General features: G+C 40.5%; 1 long non-coding RNA gene across 1 annotated transcript; it reads right to left on the reverse strand.

The window, feature by feature from the left end:
• Positions 1 to 11,143: 11,143 nt before the first annotated feature.
• LOC142930770 (uncharacterized) lies at positions 11,144 to 11,893 on the reverse strand. The gene is made up of 2 exons (XR_012946721.1): positions 11,654 to 11,893; positions 11,144 to 11,230 (listed from the first exon to the last, which is right to left on the reverse strand). It is a non-coding gene; the product is annotated as an uncharacterized LOC142930770 (long non-coding RNA).
• Positions 11,894 to 18,628: the final 6,735 nt, after the last annotated feature.

Below are 18,628 nucleotides of genomic sequence, written 5' to 3' on the forward strand. Positions count from 1 at the left end.
CAAAAAAACACTTTAAATACCAAAGCCAAGGTCAACACACGAATCAGCATTCTGCAAAAGCTTGCAAATTCAAAGTGGAGAGCACATCTGTCCACTCTATGCACCACCGCCTTATCAGTTTGTTTCTATGTGGCTGAATATCCATGTTGTACCTGGGGGACGCTCAACCCACAGCAAACATGTCGACACTGCCCTAAATGACACGTGCAGAATCGTAACAGGGTGCCTGAGAGCCACCTGTCCCCTACATATATGCACTATCTGGCATAGCGCCTCCCTAACATCAGGAGGTGAGGAGCAGGTGACCACGACCGGCAAGTCAGAGTGACACGTTCGTCACCCGCTACATGGCCATCAGCCAGCACACTGTCTTCGAGAAACAGCTTCTTGTGCTCCACTGTGCCACTGACCACATCACCATAATCTGCTAGCACTTCCCTCTGGCAAAAAGAATGGGAAAAATCAAGTGACAAAACTGCTGGATGGAGCCGGTGAGGAATCATCCCCAGTGAGGAGCTCGCATATGGTTCCAATTCCAAATAGCTCACATGCCGGAGCCTAAACATACTGAGAGTGGGTTTCGGTAGATGCAACTCTCATATGAAATCATGGCGCTTCTGCATAAGCGAACAATGTGCTTGTCAGGAGAAGCAAACCATGGATCTACTCCTGAGATGCCCTGCAGCACCACAATGCACTCTTCAAGATTTTGCAATGCCAACACCAGACGCGGTGGACTGTGCAAAATATTGGGAAAAGACCGTGCAGGTTGGACAGGTGACACGACGAAGAAGTCAAGATATGAAATATTTGTTTAAAAAAACCCCAAACGGCAATAATCATGGAATAATATTTTTCAAATAGATGATACAATGATCATGATATATCATAGTATCTCCATGTCACAGCAACCATTGTCACAATGTATCGTATCATCTGTAAATATACTGATTTATTTTTTAACACTAATGTAGAGACACACGACATGGAGAAGAACACATCCTCAAAGTGACTGTATGAAAATAATTACATTGATCTCCAGCTGTGATCTAGGAAGCACTAAATGGACAGCAAATTAGAATAGCATGAAATAAAATGGAAAAAGAAAGTTAAGAAAAGTATGGCGGGAGGAGATGATTAATGGAGGCAGAGGTCAGGTCAGAACCGAATGAACACAAATCTCCCTGTGTTCTTTTGGTGATCCATGCTACAGGTCCTTATTAATATCGATTAGAGTTCATCATAGATGTGTTGTTTTTAAACTTGAGAAAAATTAGGTCAACTCGGGTTGACTGAGTTGATTCGAGTTAGCTGTCCCATGAAAATAAGATGTTGTGTTGTCTCAAGGTCAAATAAGAACGTAAATCAATATTCAACTGTGAGTATAAACTGGCTGGCAAATTTCCATAATGTGTCAATTGTACCGTGTTGTTTATAATCGGAGAGAGCTGTAAAGAGACAATTGTAACCCACTGTACTGTTTCTATGTTCGAATGTCTATGTACTCCACCTTCACCAATACGCAGGGATCAGCGTGATGATGTTTGAAAAAAGTAGCCCAAGAACACTATTGTTTGTCTACATCCCGGGTGTGAATGCAGAACTTCACATCTAAGAAACTCATTATACTGTCACAATCCTGAAATTTTGAATTGATCTCATACCTGCCAAGGCCAGCTGTGAGGAGTGGCCTCATTACCACCCTCAATGCGGTTATGAGGAATCGCAGAAGAACCACAAGTCTGAGCCGAGACAAATGCTGTGGAAAGAAAAACATGCGAGTAACAAACACTCCTGGTGAAATAATTTAGCAGTTACATGAAAAAAAAACTTATAATGCAAACCAATCTTACTGTGAGTAATATATATGTGAATACCTTGATTCAGCAGGAAAGTGAAGATCAGGAGAGTGACCATGATTTATTGATTGGGGTTTTCAACACAGTCAAATGACCGACACGCAGCCTCTATATATACGTGGACATACTAGGAAGTGAAATGTATTTCATGCAAAACATTTTGCATAGATAAATGTTCTGCGGGCATGGTGTCACGAGTCTACGAGTCGTAGGTGGTAAAATTCCATCACTACTTAAAAATTCCTGCGTGTTTTTTTGAGTTGCGACAGGAAGTATACAAACAATTGACGAGCGCATTGTGTCATGATCAGTGACTTTCAATTGATTGCCATTATTTTAAATCTTTATTTAAATGCCACATAATGTACATACACTGCATTTCTAAGCTAGTTTATGTAAATGCACGAGTTAAGTCTGTAAATTACTTCATGAAGTCAAACTATTCGATAAAAACCCATGGGATACAATTCACGGAATACAATTACGACGTATATAGCAGTGTGCACCTATTTTATCTGTAAAAAAATAGTTTCTTACCTGTTGCCAGTATGCTGCTGACAACCACGTCTAGCCTACTTAATTTCTTCCCCTCCTGATTTTGTTAGTCATACTTAAATGATGAACTCATTTGTGATTAACACCAATGCCACAAAATGCGTGTTATAGCCACACCAAAAGCTTCGTTTTCACACATTAGACGTAGCATGCACAATTCTGTTACGGTTCATTTACCATAAATGTGGTAACATACTTTCAGAGCATTTAATAGTTACATACTCTCAGAGCATTAAAAACGAGAATATACACTTGCTCGCTTTCTATTGGCTTTATCAGTACAGGATACTCTGAAGAAACAATAAGTAAATTAAATAATAAAAAATCCGATTCTTTATATGCAGCACAAGCGTAGCGCCTCAAGTAGGGAGCGTTGTATTGCGGGCTAATGCTGATTGCTCGGTTTGGAACTTCTGAATTCTTGTGAACGATCATATGAGGGTGTTTTTTAAAATCTGTTTTTGTTGTTGTTGCATTACCGGTACAATAACCGAATAAAAACACGGGTAAAACACGTGTTTTTGCACATACTGTAGAGAAATATCGAGCAATAAACATTAACGTTTTCACTGATGAATGAAGGGAGCTGCCATGGTGTGAAAACGAGCATGTCACATACACCACGACAGTTGCAATGGGAAAATGTCTTCCCCATTTCAATTTCCGTTTCTTAAATGGTTACACCACAATCGTTTGACAAGGTTGTATGTGGGTGGGATAAAGTGTGGATACGTCCACCTCTTCCAATGTTTGGTCAGCGTGGAAGAGGAGACCAAATACGCAATAGAACTGCGTGTAATTAAGGCTATTTCGCCAGCGGTGGAGTGAGCAAGAAAATAATTAATTTCAGGATTGCACTTTTAACTGAGAAATGAGGCCAAATGTACTTAGACCGCTGTGCAGATTGCTCGTTTCCGCGTACCAATAAATGCAATCGCGAACATTCCACTGTAAACGGCACCGTTCCCTACTTTTCCGACTGGTAATCGATTCTAAAAACGGTTAATGGATTACCTCGTGTCATTTTACGACCCTAAATTATATGCAAGGGTGTCGACCCCCAACGAAATTGCGTGACGGGCGCGCGTACTTGGTTCACACGTAATTTGCTTAATCGGAATACGTGGGAAGGGGCCATGAATGGTTTCGGCTATTTCCAAACACAGAATTAGGCGTTTTTGTTCAGTGGCTTAGCAAATATTTGAATCATGTCCAATGTATCCACAATTGTATGCTCAATCACTTTTAAATGGCAATCGGTGACATCCGCCTTGATCAATTATATTACACCCAGTGCGGTAATATTGCACGGTGTGACTGTCATTTTCTATCAATGTTCACAAATCAAACCCTTTTTTTACGTCTTTACTATTCTTGATTGGCGAGTATGTGAACGCACTGAGTTTTCTTTATAATAATAGTTTGTTGCATATATAGTTTTTCTATTAATTATGCTAATAATTTGTAGTAATTCTATAAAGTTGACCATGTTGCACAACCCAATTCCAGCCACGCACGGGAGAGTAACATATCACGCACCACATTGCATGCATCATGGTTCTGTAGTGCTGATGGTGTGCAATGTATCTGTGATTGAATTTAATTCTGCTTACATTGTAATTGTTGTATAAAAATGGGTGAATGTCCATCTATTTGGAATTCATTTATGAAATAACATTTTAATCATGCAACCACGAGTATAGCATATAAAGGTTTCTAGAGAAAAAAAAAACTAATTTAAGGTGCGATAGAAAAAAAAACTCCTGTGTTTTATGTGCTTTTAACAGTATAATTACTTAAACAAATTGGGAGTACGTTACAGAGTTCATAATTATTACTTGAGAGGAGAAAGGGGAAAAGGTACAGGAATTACATGGCAAGCATTGAGAAGTTAAAACGGCTGAAACGGAAACATTGATTCATGTTGTATTAAACAAGCTTGTGGTAATATTTCAAGAAACATTACGATGTAAATATCAGTGATCCAGTATGTGTATTCTTGGTTCTTTCGGTAAAGTCACGTAGAAGGGAAACAATAAAATGATAAAAATATTAAACAATACAATTTTCACGTTTCGACTGCAACACAAGCAATCATCATCAGGTGTTGTTGTGGTTTTCACACATGATGATGATTGCTTGTGTTGCAGTCGAAGCGTCGTGATAATTTTATTGTTTTATATTTTTATTATTTTATTGTTTCCCTTCTATGTGACTTTACCGAAACAACCAAGAATATGAATCCCTGCAGTCACGAAAGCTTTAAATCAAAAGATGCAGTATGTGTTAAGACGGCGATGACCATCTTGATAGTACCGTTGATTGGCCACAAGAATGTCCTTCCAAGTTTAATAACGCGCCATCACCTGCACATTGGAAATTCACATAAAATACAGTTTAATCTCATGAAATATTACTGACAAGCAATATTACAACACACAGTTATTTGTTTTAAAATCGACTAGGAACGTAATTGTAATGTTAAAGGCCAATACAATGGTTGAAACCACTCTATACATCCAATGACACAATTTCGCATTTTATAGCGTAGTTTCAGCCCTGTAAATTGATATTAAAAGCTGGGGACATGGGGTCAATGGAGAACTCATTGAATAATTTAATATAATTTAGATGCATTTACCCTTTAAAAGTGGTATAGTTTACTGCAATATGTTTAGGTTCTTTATCCATTTGATCAGTTACTGTTTTATATTCTAAATTGGAATTGTTGTATATTAGGGAGACTTGATTATTTGTATAAAGATCATCATATGACTGGCAATTAACTTTATTTATATCAGAAAGCCTTACTGAGTCTCAAATGTAAATTGAATAAGGGCATTCACTGGGATTCACGTAGGGTTGCCATATTTTCCATAGACCAAATCTAGACATTTCTTGTTTGAGTCACAAATTGTCACTCAAGAAATATTCTTACATCGCATACACCACTTGAACCATCACCAGCACATATTGTGTTGTCGGGTAATGTAGAACCCCAAAATGCATTTGTTTTGTACGTGTCGTCGTCTATCACTGGTAGGATGGCTTGCTGGAACATGCTGGTATATACGCCTCTATCTGAAATATATAGGGGAAATTACAAATAAAACTCAGTGACTGCTGTGTTACGATAAAATAAAATAATTATGATTATTGCTTGGTGTCTTGAAACCCACTTTCAAATGACCTTGAGGCAGCCTGTAAGAAAGTGTGAATCGTATTCCACGTGAAACATTCATTCACAAATTTGCATAGACATGTCATTTATTTTTTATTCGAAAAATGTGACCGAACCTGTGTTTAAGGTCTAAACACAGGTGGCCTTCCTGCTAAAACCCACCGGGTATTGGGCCTCGAGACAAAGGTGGTAACATTCCATCACTCATTCTTTCCACATTTTTTGGGTTGTGACAAAAAATATAAAAAAAATAATTTAATGGGGCGCATTTTGTAAAGAGTGAGATGAATTTTAATTAATTACCGCACATCAGTACTGTTATGAATATGAGAGCAGGGATGGAGAATTACAATCTAAACGTTCCAATTTCTCATCTGGGTCTTAATGCATTTCTTCCAATTTGCTTTGGAGCCAAAATATTGTTCTACAATTTTCCTTGAGATTCTGCTGGAACAGAATGCTTTGGAGCATTCCTTATAATTTCCATCAGTTAAAATACAGTAACTGAATATGACACAATTTTCTGACGCTTAATATGGTAGATGCGTTTCAAAACAAAAGTGGTCAGCCATCCAGAAATCCAGCAGAAAAGTACTTTTTTTATAATACAGCATCGTATGAATCATGTTTAGTCGAGGTAAAAAGCTCACAGGTCGTGGACACAGGACGAAGCAGGGCTGCACAGGTCATGGACTCGCGGGTGCCGGCACAAACCAAGTAAGGTGCTGCGGTTGGACAGCTCGCAGAGCTTTTCAAGGTCTCGGCACGGACCGGGTAGACTTGAGGCTTTGGCAGTGGTTACAGGGCTGAGTTGCCCTGCGGATTGACTCCTCGGTGTCTGCTGCTCATGGCAGTGTAACACTGTCTCGAGATTACTTTTAGACACCTCCTTTCACTGGAACACTGCGCAAGGAACTACTGCACTGACGTAATAAAAATGTGCTTGAATCTGTCACTTGACTCTTTAATACTGTACTGGATGCATTGACACTTAACACAACCGGGATATACTATCACCAGCACTGTAACACTAATGGGATCTCCTGTCACCGACACGCCAAGAATGTACTGGGATTGACTTCCATTGACACGACAAATCTATGCAAATATCTACTGTTGAACTGTGATAGACTGAGATCTACTGACAACACTACACTTCTGGGATGTACTGTTACAAACATGACTGGGATCTACTGTTACTGACACTGTAACAGTATAGTTTGAGAGCCTTCAAACAAGCAATGGCTCTGCAATTGCAATTCCTCGTTCTCAGTGTCGGGTGTTGTTGTGGAATAATGGTGTACAACATCCACTGGGACTTCCCATCAAGTTATTCTTTACGACGGTTGGCAGTGTGTGCCGGGTTAAATTGTGGATTACTCCCAACCTCTTTCAAGGACGCCTGGCTAGCGTGGAAGACGAGGCCAAAACACACTCTGGAGGGGGTGTTAGGGAGACTGCCCCCCGTCTCCCCGTTCTCCTGTGACCCACCGTCCTCCTGCTCTCCCCCCTTCGCTGCTGCTCCTCGGGGCATGATTTAACTAGCTGCACTAACCAACTCGCAGATACGTCGCGGTGCCCTTCTCGTACACGCTGACCACGAGCTGCGCAACGGCGAGAGTGCCCACGCGTACAGAACATGCGGGGCACCACAACGCACGAGCTCACAGTTAACGTGCACGGCGACCGCGCATGTGCGGGCAAAATATACGCACGTGCGCAAACACAAGACACCACACAACGCACAGGCTCACCACACCACGCACCCCCCTCCCTCCCCGTACTCACAGAGACAACACGACACGGTTATATGTCTACTGGTGGTTTATTCTCTATTTAACTAGAATGATTCTACTCGTGTTAGTGCGGGTCAGCAGGGCAGGTCTGTCCTAGCCTCGGATTTCCCGCCCCTGGCCAATCGGATTATCCCCCCTCTCCGACGCCCCGCCCCCATTGTTTAAACCATGTGTGCCAGTTTGTGGTGATCGTGTGCCAGTTTGTGGTGATCGCACACATCGTTTACAGACCGTCAAGGTCAATCTGCGCCGCCCCGCCCCCCGCCTGCCTGCCGTTGCGTGTGCCTTGGGCATTTTCTCATTGTGGTTCTCAGTGAGTTCGCCGTGGCCATACAATTTTAAGTTAATCCACGGCGCCGCAGTGTCATCCGGCCTGGGAGGGGTTCTGCCAATTCCCTGGCCCTGAGAAACCGTGGAGCACCCGCACGAAGGGGTCTCTCGGGTAAAAACTCAGGGGCAGGTGACCCCCCAACAAGGCCCTACGTGAGTGTATGTGTGTGTTCATGTGGGAATGGTGGGGTAAGAGCTGTGACGGAAGCCGGGTGGCTTCTCTGCTGCAGCAGCACAGTGGCGGCCCCGCCCTCGGCGGAGCGGCTTCGCTGTCGTGGCATCACAGGGGCCTGTCCAGAACTTCCTCTGGTGGAGGCCTTTCTGCCAGCGATGATTATAAAGGGGTGCACTCTTTACCCGTTTAAACTTGTTTTTTCTTGCCTTTTCATAAAAGCTGTGTCGGGTGGTGGCAAGTTTAACGACGTATTTATATTTATGCGATCTAATCCCAAAAAACTTTTATTATGGATGTTTGAACTAATTGTCACCACAGGCTCAGTGCTGTAAATATAGAGCCACCGCCTCAATGCTCATTTGAGCAGGACAAAAACAATCACTATGACTTCATGGCTTTGACTCCAACTTCTTCCAAGACGTCTTGGGCGAGCGTGAAAGAAAAGGCCAAAAATATCCCTCGTGAGGCCAGAAATGGCACGAGCAAAGCAAATTGCAGTGCTGAACCGTCTTACATTATAATAAATACCATGTCAACTCATACAGTTTACTCTACTCTTGTACAGGGACATTTTAGTTTTCAGATCTATACGGTTCAGAGTTTTACACATCTGGGTGTTCCACCAATCCTCACCTCCCAAAAGTTTGCGGATCGCAGGTGTGTGCTACTACCCCTGGCTCGATCGTTTCAGAATTCCTGTACACAATTTGTTGATGTATAATACCTAGCACAGATGATGTGGTCACTGATGTGAAATTACTGTATTTACAAGGCTTTAGGGGTTATTTTCGCACAAACTATTCAGTCCTTTTTCATAGGAGTCACATGACCTGCCCCGCTGCTTCCTCGAGTTTTGTTGCGATTGCCTTTTAATTGTTTTTTTCATCATTCCTGAACGTCAACACTCATCTGTTTAATTTATGTTGCATCTGCTTTGTCTGGCATTATTGTCTCTTTCCCCATGCAGCATGTTTCCTACTTTTCTGAAACTAGGCCATGTGACCTCACTGCTCAAGAAAATAGTTTCAAAGTGAAATTATCCTGTTAATTACTGTCCAATCGCAAACCTAGCAACAGTTAAAAAACTTTTATTTAAAGCTTTCATGACTGCAGTAATTCATATTCTTAGCTCTTTCGGTAAAGTCAGGTTGAAAGGAAACAATAAAATAATAAAATATATATAAAACAATTACAATTTTCACGACGTTTCGACCATAACACAAACGGTCATCATCAGGTGCGAAAAACCAACGGCAAGAAACATTTGAAAGAAGTGGCGGTTTGCATCTATTTCTTTCTTTATTTTTAAACGGTGTATTTATTTATAAAAAATAAACGTTATCACCACGGGCAGCGATTTGGCAGTTTATTTAGAAGGATGAGTCCATCTATGTTCTGAAAAGAGGAGGGGGGAGACGAAAAATTAATGTATGCTGTCTGAAAGCCACCTTAAGCGTGAACAATCAATTAAGACCTGAAATGGTTTATCAAATCCTTCCAATGATTGCTAAGCCAGAATCCATCTTCTCGGTTGAAATTGTCTCTGTGCTTGTATATGTGGATAGCTTCATGAACGAATCTCTCATGGTAGCCAGATGGCTTGCAAAGAACCTCTGTCTTGGAGAAGTCAATGTCAGGTGAGCCTACTGATTTAGAACAATGATCTGCCACGGCCGAGGTGTTGGTCCTACCGTGTTTAAGGTCTGCTTTGTGTTCACGAATGCGGTCCGAGACATGGCGTTTGGTTTCTCCAATGTAACTACTACCACAGAGGCAACTTAGTTTGTAGACACCAGGGTACTGTATGTCCGGAATCACATCTTTTACAGACGGAACCAGATCACGGATTTTACGTAATGTGTTGAAACGGACCTGGATCTTGTGTTTATTCAAGATTTTGGAGATATTTTTTGTGATCCCCGCAATGTAGGGTAAAGTGATGGTTTTGAAAGGCTCCTCAAGAGGGTCCTTCTTCTATCCACATATACAAGCACAGAGACAATTTCAACCGAGAAGATGGATTCTGGCTTAGCAATCATTGGAAGGATTTGATAAGCCATTTCAGGTCTTAATTGATTGTTCACGCTTAAGGTGGCTTTCAGAGAGTATACATTAATTTTTCGTCTCCCCCCTCCTCTTTTCAGAACATAGATGGACTCGTCCTTCTAAATAAACTGCCAAATCGCTGCCCGTGGTGCTAACGTGTTTTTTAAATAAATACACCGTTTAAAAATAAATAAATGCGATCCGCCACTTCTTTCAAATGTTTCTTGCCGTTGGGTTTTCACACCTGATGAGGACCGTTTGTGTTATGGTCGAAACGTCGTGAGAATTTTTATTGTTTTATATATATTTTATTATTTTATTGTTTCCCTTCAACGTGACTTTACCGAAAGAGCTAAGAATATGGTTTAAAAACTCTTAAAACTTCTCGTCCTGTCAAATTAAGAACCATGGGACAAATTCGGCATGCCCTCGACGGTATTTATGTGCCACCTCAGCTACTCAAAATAGGCATGAATGTGTTATTTTCTCAAAATGTTTTAATTCTCACGCCTGGAATGGCCCCAAGCTATAAACATTATTTTTGTAATTAAAACAAATGCGTTAGATTGGTAAGAAATGGGCATCAACTTTCCGATAATATTTTACCAAACATCGCAATCTTTTGGCAATGCTTTCTGTTCTGAAGAATGGAGCAGTTTTAACAAATGTTAGCTTATATTTGTTCAGATGTAATACAGCTGCTGATGACAATCAAAGGCATAGTATGCCTAGCCTAGGCCTAGGTGCCCCTTGTCCAATTTCCCGCCATGCCTACTTCGTAGCCTGTTGCCTCAATCATTCCAGACTATGGGCCCCAGGTTAGTTGCACTGCCTGTACACTCAACAGCCAAGCCACCGTTGACATCTCTGGTAAAGTGGCACTCAAACGTTGCTCCTTTGACACTGCCACTGAGAGATCTGTCAACCATTACACCATAGCAGCATCCACAACGCAGGTCACACGGTTCAATCATTCTTTAAATTGCACACATTCCAAAACCTGTATGCATGGAACTTTGATTGATTTTCATTGTAAAGTTACATTCAATTTATTGTCATTGACAAAAACATCTCGGAAATATGTTTCATTCTCCAAGACATTCGTTATCTCTGTCAACATAAACTGGTGCAAATCATGTGGCAAAAGCAGTTGCGTAGCAGTCTTGCAGGAGTGCCCGTGCACGTTGGTTTAGTAGGCGGACCTGAGCAGGATGCAAATCATGCTCATGAGCTTCTCGAAGCCGGCATCGCCTGCGGCAACGGTGTCAGCAATGACCGCGGCCAGGACCTGGAAAGACATCAGAGAATATTCGATTTGGCAATTAAAATAGATTATCTTTCATTACACAAGCATCTAATAGTGAATGTAAAACTTTTTTTTTTAAACTTCTGTACTTTGTGCAAAATGGCTATTCATGATCCCGGCTGCCACTAGGCCATAAAACGTATTATTGAATAGAATTGCAGACTGAATCGTGAAAATAAATAAAATAGGGGAGAGTGGGGGATCCTTACAGACCGATTGAGTATAATAAATATTTACGTAACTACTCTATATCAAGTTTTAGGTGGATACAAAGGCACTATGTGAGAGGGATTGAGATGTATCTTCATTAGTAAACCCTGTACCAATCTTGCTAACAGATGTAGGCAGCAATCACCCAAGAGCCAACCAGTAGTAATTGAACGTTATGTTCACTGCATTCGTTACCTTGAAGTACTGGGGTCCACCTAAAAGCTTATGGCATGCTTTCCACTCAGATCCCTTAGCTTCATGCTAATCTTCTCGGTGTCATCCATGGACGTCACGGCATCGTTGACGGCGTTGATGATCCTCTCGGCGTGCTAGCGCACGTCCGCGGATTTCTTGAGCTGATCAGCCGAAGTCATCCCCTTGAACTTGGGGAAGAATTCCTGAACAGCGGGGGTGCTGGTGAAGAACCTGTTTTGAAGGAAGGATCATTCTGTGATTTAAATTTATTTGTCAATTGGGCCAGATAGTTAACCATACACAAAATTTTATTTTTCCAGTAGAAGATGCAATACATCAGGATAATGGTAATGACAAAATATATTTAAAAAATTCCACTTATCCTACTTACTTATTATGGTTAAGAATTAACACGATTGCTATATTATTACAATTTTACGAAATGAAGGTGTTTCTACGTGTTCACTGCTCATAATAAAAGATTGCCTTTCTTCACGAGGATGTCCACACCGGAGGTCGCATAATTGAAGTATGAGACCTCCGGTGTGGACATCCTGAGAGGCGCAACACTTCCAGAGTCGACGATAGGCATGGTGATTGCTTTTGGAGGTGATCAGCGATGATCCTGCGAAGGGAGTCTGAAGTGATGAGCCACTCATCTGAGAACCTCGTTATATATCCATTTAATCAGCGTTTTCCCAATATCATACATGATGATGCAGATGTGAAATGATTGCAGCAACAACATTAAGAACGATGAAATTAAATACTAAATACATTTATAACAAAATCTGAACTATTCGTGAATTAAATGCTAGTATGCATTTAGCATTTTTTGATTTTCATTATATATTGACAGGAAACAGGATAATTTAAACAATATTTTTTTTTATAAATTGAAGTTTATTGCAATATGATTATGGGCCAATATGCACCATCAGCTCTGAGTGAAGAAACAATAGATTTTGTAACGGGGCTGTTTTCTGCGGTATTCTGAAAACATGGTATGAAAATTTATATTTAAAGCTTTTGTGACTGCAAGGATTCATCTTCTTTGGGTCTTTCGGTAAAGTCACGTAGAATGAGAATAAAATAATAAAATAAAATAAGACAATAAAATTCTCACGACGTTTCGGCCACAACACAAGTAGCATTCTTCAGGTGAAAGAACAGAACTGTCGGGACGACAGAGCTTCAATTAACGCTGCTAAGATTCGCAGCGTCTTTTTTAAGCTCGGTGAGCGGCGTGAAGAGACTTGACAAAGGAGTTGACATATCAAAGCAGCATAATTTAGCATTGAAAAAGCTGAAGGATTAGCTTGTGACAGAAAAAGCTGTGTTAAAGTCAAAGTTTACATATCAACAGAGGCAATTAGCATATGCACGCTAAAAGGCCTCCAACTATCAACTATCAGAAAGTAAACCATAGCGTCTTTTAAGCTCGGTGAGAGGCGTGAAGAGCCTTGACAAAGGGGTTTACATATCAGAGCAGGAGAATTTATCATTGAAATAGCAGAGGGATTAGCTTGTGACAGAAATAGCTGTGTTGAAGTCAAAGTTTACATATCAACAGAGGCATTTAGTATATGGACGCTAAAGGTCTCCAACTAACCAACTATCATAAAGTAACCCGATGTAAAAAGAATTAAGTCTATATCACATCAATATAATAAATGTACTTAATATATTCTTCAATAAGCTGAGCTATTAATCATACAGCACCTGGGTATACATTACACTATAAAATGAATACCATATAGTAAACCAATAAAAAAAAACTAAAATATAAGCTCCTCAATGTTATCAGTAAACTCTATATACTCTCCAGTCAGCAAAGCAACTAACAATAAGTCGTTATATATCACAATGTTATATGGTGAAAAATGGCGTTTTTTCCTTCCCCTCAACACCAGAAACACGGACAGCGACATTCAGGCGGACGAGTCAATCCATGCTCGGAAGGGAGGAGGGGGGAGGAGGGAGAAACAGTCACAATGCCAGCGAAAGAGCTGCGGTCTGACGGTCACCGTAAAATACAATTAATTAAGAACCGAAATGGTTTAAAACATCTTTCCAATGATTTAAAGCTTTCGTGACTGCAATGATTCATCTTCTTTGGTTCTTTCGGTAAAGTCACGTAGAATGAGAATAAAATAATAAATTGTGTTATTTTATTTTATCAATTTATTATTTTATTCTCATTCTACGTGACTTTACCGAAAGAACCAAAGAAGATCTTTCCAATGGTTACTAAGCCAGAATCCATATTCTCGGTTGAAATTGTCTCTGTGCTTGTATATGTGGATGGCCTCATGAACGAATCTCTCACAGTAGCCGGTTGTCTTGCAAAGAACCTCCGTCTTGGAGAAGTCAATACCATGTGAACCCACTGAATTAAAACAGTGATCTGCCACGGCAGAAGAGTTCGTCCTACCGTGTTTCAAGTCTGCTTTATGTTCGCGGATGCGGTCCGAGATATGTCGTTTGGTTTCCCCAATGTAGTTGCTACCAAAGAGGCACTTTAGTTTGTAAACGCCCGGATACTGTATGTCTGGAAGAGCATCTTTTACAGATGGAACCAGATCACGGATTTTATGTACTGTGTGGAATCGGACCTGGATCTTGTGTTTATTCAGGATTTTGGAGATCTTTTTAGTGACTCCTGCAATGTAGGGTAAGGTGATGGTTTTGAGTGGCTCCTCAAAAATTGCACTTTTTTTTACAAATTTTACTAAGAACAATTTTGATACATAACCGTATAATAAAATGTTAGCAAGTTCATATAAATTCAAGTACTCTTTATATTACACTTATTATTTATGCTTTGATTCTAATACGTTTCTCGTGTTTTCTACCTTATAATTTTACGTGCTCATTTGTTCATGACTAAAATAACCTAAATTTTGATTTAAAGCTTTCGTGACTGCAGGGATTCATATTCTTTGTTCCTTCGGTAAAGTCACGTAGAAGGGAAACAATAAAATAATAAAAATATAAAACAATAAAATTCTCACGACGTTTCGACTGCAACACAAGCAATCATCATCAGGTGTGAAAACCACAGCAAGAACATTTTTTAAAAGTGGCGTTTTTTAACGTTAGCACCACGGAGAGCGATTTGACAGTTTGTTCAGATGGACGAGTCCATCTATGTTCGGAAAAGAGGAGGGGGAGACGAAAATAATGGATGCGGTCTGAAAGCCACCGTAAGAGTGAACAATCAATTATTTTATTGTTTCCCTTCTACGTGACTTTACCGAAAGAACCAAGAATATAAAAGAACCTACAAAAGCATTATTTTATTGTTAGTCAATATTGAATTGTGCTGTGAATCGTATAAATGGGAATGTAATGTACCCTATTGAAAATTGTATGACATTTCTCGTAGGTATGTTAGAACTGCATGTTAGGGTTGTGCAAAGTCATCATGCTGTATGACATGCTGACGGTTATCTGCAAGCATGCTGGTGATGCAACATTTAGATGGACTTCTTTGGAGTTATATCCTTTGTCCAGAAAAGTCTCAGGCTCACTTGGGATTTTGGCCACTTTCAAACTAACGAGTGTTTTTGCATGACAGTAAATGAGAGTACCTGGGGGGACAACATCGTGCCGAAGAGAGTATGACAATGCATGGTGCTATACATGCAGCGTTTTTAAATAAATATGGTAATGTGAGATGGCCATCTCTTTCGTGGCACAGATCCAAGAGGAGTCTCTTTGGAAAGTCAGAGTGGTGTACACAAACAACTGCTGGTAAATATGCTCGCATGCATTTCATTTACATCCAAGATGCGTGCATTTTATTTATATTGATGTCCCACAAGCCACAGTGGGGTTACAATGTTTAGTTCCGAGAAGCTTGAGACAACCCATATTTGGTATACCTTGAATCGTCTCCATGGGCTCCCTTGAAGAATCGACATTTTGCCTTGCTGTGTGCTTGTTTCCCCAAAATTAAAATGATTCTTAGAAGCCTGGTAAGTCCCCAAGCTATAAACATAATTTTTGTTGCAAAGATAGTTTTTCTAAGTGGCAACAAATATGTAAAAATATGAGCAAAATCCTGTTTCAAACTATATCAAAATCTAAATTTTGATTTAAAGCTTTCGTGACTGCAGTAATTCATATTCTTAGTTTTTTCGGTAAAGTCACGTTGAAGAGAAACAACAAAATAACAAAATATATAAAACAATAAAAAAATTCTCACGACGTTTCGACCATAACTCAAACGGTCATCATCAGGTGTGTCGGTTTGCATAAATTTATTTTTAAAACGGTACATTTATTTATCACATTAATTGATCAATCTAAACAGTTTTCGTTGAAACCTTCTGCTGCCAGGCCACCAAGATTATACGGCTTACCAAAAATACATAAAGTTGATACACCTCTTCGTCCCATAGTCTCTACTATCAGCTCCCCCACCTACAAACTAGCTCGTTTTTTGTCTGAAATCCTGCGTCCTTTCACTGGAAAGACCACCTCTGCGGTACAAAATTCTACTCACCTGGTATCAACAATCAAGGGTATTTCCCTGTCCCCAGACGACCTGCTTGTCAGTTTTGATGTAGTTTCCTTATTCACCAAGGTTCCTGTACCTGACACCATTGCAATAATTGAAGACTTGGTTCATCAAGGACTAAACACTGAGGTACCCCCCCTGGTGAGACACTGTTTAACCAATACATACTTCACTTGGAATGGAACTTTCTACAAACAAACTGAGGGCACCCCAATGGGCTCCCCCCTTTCTTCAGTTATAGCTAACATTTTCATGGAGAAATTTGAGACTGACGCCATCCAGACTGCCACTCTGCGCCCAACCTTATGGAAGAGGTACGTGGATGACACTTTTGTCATCTGGCCACATGGCCGGCCTGCTCTAGACCAATTCTTCGACCACATCAATTCCATACACCCAGCCATCAGATTTACCATGGAAGTCGAAATAGATGGCAAGATACCTTTTTTGGATGTCCTAATTAAAAAGAGACCTGATGGTTCAATAAGCCACTCTGTCTACAGGAAAGCTACCCATACGGATGCTTATCTGAAACCGGATTCCCACCACCATCCATCACAGAAGAATTCTCTCATCAAGACTCTGTATCATAGAGCCCAATGCATATCCGACCAGGAACACATAAGCAGTGAACTCAAGCACGTACACCAAGCTCTTAGGGCTAATGGTTACTCCGACTATACAATCCGCAAAGCTATCACTCAAACCATGAAGAAGAACCCTCTTGAGGAGCCTTTCAAAACCATCACTTTACCCTACATTGCTGGGATCACAAAAAAGATCTCCAAAATCTTGAATAAACACAAGATCCAGGTCCGTTTCAACACATTACATAAAATCCGTGATCTGGTTCCGTCTGTAAAAGATGTGATTCCGGACATACAATACCCTGGTGTCTACAAACTAAGTTGCCTCTGTGGTAGTAGTTACATTGGAGAAACCAAACGCCATGTCTCGGACCGCATTCGTGAACATAAAGCAGACCTTAAACACGGTAGGACCAACACCTCGGCCGTAGCAGATCATTGTTCTAATTCAGTAGGCTCACATGCCATTGACTTTTCCAAGACGGAGGTTCTTTGTAAGCCATCTGGCTTCCATGAGAGATTCGTTCATGAGGCTATCCACATATACAAGCACAGAGACAATTTCAACCGAGAAGATGGATTCTATCTTAGCAATCATTGGAAAGATTTGATAAATCATTTCAGTTCTTGATTGATTGTTCATGCTTACAGTGGCTTTCAGACAGCATACATTATAAAAAAAATTCGTCTCCCCCCTCCTTTTTTCAAAAAAATAGATGGACTAGTCCTGGGCAAACTGCCAATCGCTGCGCGTGACGCCAACGTTTTTTATAAATAAATAAATGTACCGTTTTAAAAATAAATTTATGCAAACCGACACACCTGATGATGACCGTTTGAGTTATGGTCGAAACGTCGTGAGAATTTTTTATTGTTTTATATATTTTGTTATTTTGTTGTTTCTCTTCAACGTGACTTTACCGAAAAAACTAAGAATATATATCAAAATCTGTTTGCGGTCCATTGTGGGCCATTGCCGAAAATTATAACTATTTTATTCAGCTGTGAGACAACTGTTCATGACAGGGCATGATAGGTAGGGCGATGCCATTGCCTAGTGGTAGCGCATTCACTGCTTTTTGTCGAGTTACATGGTTCGAATCCAGTAGCCGTCCTAATTATTACAGCGAGTGTAATAACTATAATGTGCCATTTGCTTTATAGTAGACATTAAAGATCTCCTGACGTAATAAGAAAGAGTAGGTCATTGCGTGCCATAGTCAGGGTCCAAATTTGCCAAACTGGAAAATTGCCCGTAAATTGCTCAATTGGGATTATATAGAGAGATTATCACCTCCGACTCGCAGACTGATGCACCAGGGTCATTCAAATGAGCTTATCTGTTCTCACCTGGCTAAACAAAATAAACTTGAACTTAACAACCAGATGTATAGCATGGCTAATGTAAAAAAGTCACATGTAATTTTGAAAGCTTCTTTCGTGAAAATTGCATCCCACAACGCTGTACAATTTGTAAAACGTGCCGTTTTCAAACGGAGGCATGGGAAACCACATACAAGCCAGAAGAGAGCCAGAACCGGTGCCAACAATTGCCCAAGCTATGCGGTCTGCCAAAATAATTCCGTTGGTTTGGCAAATTTGGACCATGACGCCGGCACACAATGAACTATTAGCGTGAAAGGCGTGATGGGTCCTTCAATGTCCACTGTGAAAGCAGACGGCACGTAATATTTTTAAAGGTTTTTTTTTTTAACCCACTATTAATCAGCGAGGCTGCTGGATTTGAAGCTTGAACCTTAGTAAAAAGCGTCGAGTGCACTTCCATTCGGCAATGTCACCGCCTCGTGGTTGGCATAGGTCTTGGTGCAAGGGATGAAATCGGGGGCCCTGTCCAATTCCGCC

This window comes from Petromyzon marinus, chromosome 43, assembly GCF_048934315.1.
Source record: "Petromyzon marinus isolate PM22_M1 ecotype Great Lakes invasive population chromosome 43, UKy_Petmar_22M1.pri1.0, whole genome shotgun sequence".
Classification (NCBI taxonomy): domain Eukaryota; kingdom Metazoa; phylum Chordata; class Hyperoartia; order Petromyzontiformes; family Petromyzontidae; genus Petromyzon; species Petromyzon marinus.